This window comes from Rhipicephalus microplus, chromosome 6 (assembly GCF_043290135.1).
Source record: "Rhipicephalus microplus isolate Deutch F79 chromosome 6, USDA_Rmic, whole genome shotgun sequence".
In the NCBI taxonomy this organism is placed as follows: Eukaryota; Metazoa; Arthropoda; class Arachnida; order Ixodida; family Ixodidae; genus Rhipicephalus; species Rhipicephalus microplus.
Window position 1 is genome coordinate 202480813 of NC_134705.1, and position 5079 is coordinate 202485891.

Sequence of the window (5079 nt, forward strand, 5' to 3'; positions counted from 1 at the left end):
TGAACGCGTCCTCGTTGCGGCCGTCTAGCTTCGTCGTGCTGCACTGGTAGGATTCTAGTTCACTATATATAACCGGTAGTTTGCGATTTGAGCCGATGCCAGCCACCACCGACGCCTTTGCCGCCATGTTGAATCTGCGGCCGGCTGGTTAGATCACGTGGTTTGATCTAGCGCAGCCAAAGCCGTGAAGCGGAAGCCGGATCCGCTTCCGCGTGGCGGGAAATCGGCCGCGCGGCGAGGTTTTCCGGCCGCTTGAGCGGCGAAACGAGCCAGTTTCCGGAGAGTCTCGCTGCTTTCGATCTCTTCGATTCCAAGTGTGAACGCGCCCTATCAGCGCCCGCTCCGGATCCGCCTCTCTGGTTTCCGCATATGCACTCGGTATAAACGCTCCTTCACGCCGTGGACGCAAGAAATCACGGAAGTTTATGTTGTTTCTGTGATGTGCGTTTCTTATTGTGCTTGCTCTCGCTTATGGTAGCTTCGTTGCCAAAGCACGCAGGAGTTTCGAATATGCCGCGCATTTCAACCACTGCCCTCGGCCGCTTGTGCAAACACCGCAGAAACGCGCATGTGTCAAGAAACACGGGAATGCGAGACAACGTCGGCATTCCTTTGTCGTGAAAGTGATGCACAAGCTCGCCCGTTCAAATCTCTGCAATCTGCAGGAGCGCAAGAACGCTCGCGTGCCTTGCATTTAGGTAAAAATCGGCGCTCAGTGATAATTATGTCGTGGTTCGGCACTTGCATCCAAAAGGGCGAATAATAACAACGTGCGAAATTCCTCGTCACACACACATTCGATATCACGACTTAAAGAAAATGTATTCTAGCAGGGCATATAACGTGAGTTTATTGGTGTTGGGTAGAAATTGAAGCGATTATTGGAACTGAATTACTCCCAAGCATTTCTCGAATAAGTTTCGGTCAATACAGTGAACGACTTCAGTGATATATTTTAAATTGAACAGTAATAAATTTCAGACAGATAAGAGATATGCGCAAAAGCTGCCCGGCTGTAGTGAGTGTAGATAATGCTATTGCCACTCAGACATTCTGTGGAGACGAGAGTGTTGAAGTGTGACAAGAGTCATTACTGCGACTGTATACTTAATTTGCTATGGGCGATGCCCGTTACACTCCAAGTGTGGTATGCACGAGAAACTGCACCTTCTTCGGCTCTTTCAAAAGCTATTGATGAACTAGTAACTGTTATGTGCAGACGGATAATATAGTTTGTCATCCGAAAATCCCACTCGCCCAATTATGACCGAGTTCTCGTTTTTTCCAGTTCACGTTACTGGTGTCATGCTGGTACGACAAGATGCCTGAAATGAGAGAGGTGCTGTAACCTTTTTCTTTTGCCATGCATTACAAGTGTCGACTACAAAAAAGAAAACAGAATGACGCTCGTGATTTTCTCATAAGAGATAATTAACTCAAGACTCATATTCTAATCTTTCTTTGTCGAGTGTGTAAGTGCATGCCGAAATTCTGCGAATGCGCATTTTTGTACCGGTATAGGAATGAAAAAACACGTCCGAGTGATAATCGTCACCAGGGCGTAACTAGGGGGTGGCACACCAGGCCCATACCTTGCTCTCCCCCCCCCCCCCCCAACAACTGAAGGTGCTCGCAAGAGCGTAAAGGAAAGAAGGCACAAAAACTTATGCACGCGTTACCATACAATAGGCGAAACTATCGATTCGGCATGTGTGTGTAGGGGGAGGGGTCTATCTGAAAGATAACTGTTAAAGCATTGGAGTTCCTGTTTATGCAAGTTAACCGACGGTTGGCTCACGCATGCGTCATCACTATTATCGATATGCCTCAATCATCAGGCGCGTTTAGTCATTCCTGTACCGGTACAAAATAGTACCGGCAAAGGAATTAGGGGTGTCTTGACTTCTTATACCCATGCACACACGCATCAGTATACATGAAGGCCGACTGAACCAGCAGCGTAGCCAGGGTTTCCGGCTACGTCCATGGGTAAGCCAAATTTTCAAAAAAAAAAAACGACACCATGACATTTTTTTTATTAATTGGCAATTTTTGTTGAATCTCGCATACACACAATATTTACATGAAACGCGTCGTTACGAGAATTATGGTCAGAACTCAAAACTGTCATAAATCGCATATTATTTTTCGCTTCACAAAATTTAAAGAATATCTAAAGCGTGCTTTGCTCCTGATTATTTTTTATAAATACGTGCTCTCTTGAAAATCATAAAATAATATGAGCAGCTTGTACTAGTAATGCAAGGATGGACGAACAGTGGAGCTTGTGTCTGACCTAGATTATTATCAAGGTGTTAATTAGCATGTCTCAATCTACACGATTTAATTTTTATAAACACATTGATTAGCAAGATCGGAATTAGCCGTTGTTGTAACTATCAATGTCGTAATTAATATGACCTTACTTCTCATGATCCTATAATTTACATGAACTTAACTATCAAGGTTCCCCCGCTCTGATTTCCGTTTATCTGCAATGAGATCTCTTTTAGTTCTTCAAACGCATAGAAGCATCACCTCCATATTACACACCCATCCTGTCATGGATGTGCTGGCCACAGTCCTTGCCATCAGCCAAATTACTAGGCGATGCAAAAAAAAAAAATCTACTATAGCTATCCGATTTCCCAAGTGTAAGTTGCCTAGAGAAAAGTGTTTTAGATGCGAAGCAGCTTATGGCGGATTTCAATCCGGTATGCGGCGTGACCAACCTTATTGCACATGTGCGTCTGCTTTCCCTCTCTTTCCCGAGGCGCCGGCGAAGGCAATGAAACGCTTTCTCAGTAGTGCGGCGAGCCACTCCTCTACAGTGCAAGTCGAGAAAAAGTTTAGGCTGTAATGGCTAACGTGGTGGCTTGGGCGAGTTAATACGACATAATTCACATAAAAAACAGCGCCAATAACGAGGGACAAGAAAAGGAGACAGACAGCGGCACTGACTTACAACAATACTTATTTCATGGAACCGCGCAATATATACTTGAGCAGTATCTGACAAAAAAGAGAAAATACAAATCAAAGAAAACAGAATTCACCTGTTTGTTGGATTTCTGTTTTGTTTGATTTGTATTTTCTCTTTTTTGTCAGATACTGCTCAAGTATACACTGCGCGGTTCCAGCAAATAAATCTTGTTGTCAGTGCCGCTGTCTGTCTCCTTCTTTTCTTGTCCCTCGTTATTGGCGCTGTTTTTTTATGTGAATTTAAGCTTTAATGGCCTTTTCATTTATTGGCCTTATTTCTACTTATTATCGCGATAATTTGTCGCATCTATAAACACGTTTTTTTTTTCTTATTTCAGGCTTTTCATTCAGTCGGTATCCACACGAGGCAGAAGGCAGTGCAGATCGCCCGTGAATACAGGGTAAACTGTTGTTATATACTTGAATAGGCCTTCATGCATATATAGATAGCGCGGCATATATGCGATGCAGCGCAAGCGCCTTTCGTCTAACTATTTGTGAAGGCACGAACTGCTTTCACCAAGATTTCCTTTCAAGTTCTTTGTCAAATGTAGTACGTGGAACCTTTTCAAAATATACAGAACATGACAGCAACGGCGAAAACTTGTCGAGAGAGTCCATATGATTACTATCGCAGTAAAATGCCGCGGCTTGATTTATTTACGCCGCAACAAAGAAAGGACACGTTTCAAGGACGGGCTCGAGGCTGCCAGGTGGCTTGCTCAATAAACCGGCTGCCGAGTAGCCATGGCACGGCGGTTTCAGCTCGACGATACCGAGACGGCCGTGTGGTGGGCTCAACCTCGCACTTGACGGAAAGAGTATAACTCAGAGGAAAGGACGGCAAGCCAAACGTTCAACCTGTTGAGTGAATTGAGCGCGAAACAACACAAAATTAAAGGAGGGATACAAAAACAAGCGCTGTTTCCACAACTAACTTTAATAGCACATAAACGCCACGGTGGACTAGAGGATATGGTGCTGGTCGTGGTATCGTATTCCGGTCGTATCGGCCCCACTTTCGCCGATGATGCTTGAGAGCCGTGTGCTTTAAAGAACACCGCGGTCAAAATTTTTATAGCCCTCCACTACGGCGCCTCTCATATAATCATATCAGGGTTTTGGGATGTTATCATTCCTCTTATTCTCACACTCATGCAACTCTAAATTTATTTTCAGGACGTGTCACTCAGTCAGTGCCGCTTTTTACAGGACTGCCTCGCGGAAAGGCCATCCGACTAAGAAAGGACGGCCGAAAAGAACAATTGGAGAGGAGATGACACTCTCTGTGGGTTCTAAAAGAGTCACTCCAGAACAAGCGGACATGGTGGACGCCGTCAGGCTGTAAACACCTCGACATTTATTAAACGCTTTTAAATCACGGCGAGCCCGCCATCCGAATTTAATAACTACATTAGCATGACTAATTACCCAAACATAATGTCATAAAACACACAAAGAAGGCAAAACAGCATAGCACATACAATGTAGTAAAACGGAGAGGCGAGCGAGTTGGTGCTAATTCATTACGGCGTAAATGTAGCGCGAAAAAGACAAGGACAAGAAAGTGTATATAGTGACAGTGTTATGGTTTAAGCAATAAAGCTTTCAGTTGTGAGTATAAGCGCTTGTGGTGTACACTTATTTCTTGTCCCTGTCCATTTCGTGCTACATTTACGCCGTAATGAAACATGCAATGTATCTGGATGCGATCTCACCAACGTCCCCACTGTATACCGAGAGCCCGTGAGAAATAAGCCATGGTGTCGCACCCATGGACACTCCCGGTCACCTGACTATCGCCGACCACGCCCAAAACACCAAAAGAAGCGAAAGCGCTCGTCCTCAACCTCGCTTCTCGCCAAGCGGCGCGTTCACAGTGTTATATCTAGGGGGCCTACATAAAAATTGGTCATGTAGGCTCCCCATAGCTATACCTCTCACTCGGCAGCGAAACTAATCACACCAACTCCGACTAATCCACCGGACGCGCGTGCACCATCAGGTGAAAACGACTTTGAAGGGATGATAGCACCCACACTGCATGAGGATGCTGTAAAAAACAAACTATATGCGAGCTGATCAATTATTGTGAAC

At 44.9% G+C, this 5079-nt stretch overlaps 1 long non-coding RNA gene across 1 annotated transcript; it reads left to right on the forward strand.

Annotated features, from left to right (window-relative positions):
• The first annotated feature begins 1292 nt into the window (after positions 1-1292).
• On the forward strand, positions 1293-4513 carry LOC142765824 (uncharacterized). Its single transcript, XR_012884414.1, has 3 exons — positions 1293-1339; positions 3321-3383; positions 4195-4513. It is a non-coding gene; the product is annotated as an uncharacterized LOC142765824 (long non-coding RNA).
• Positions 4514-5079: the final 566 nt, after the last annotated feature.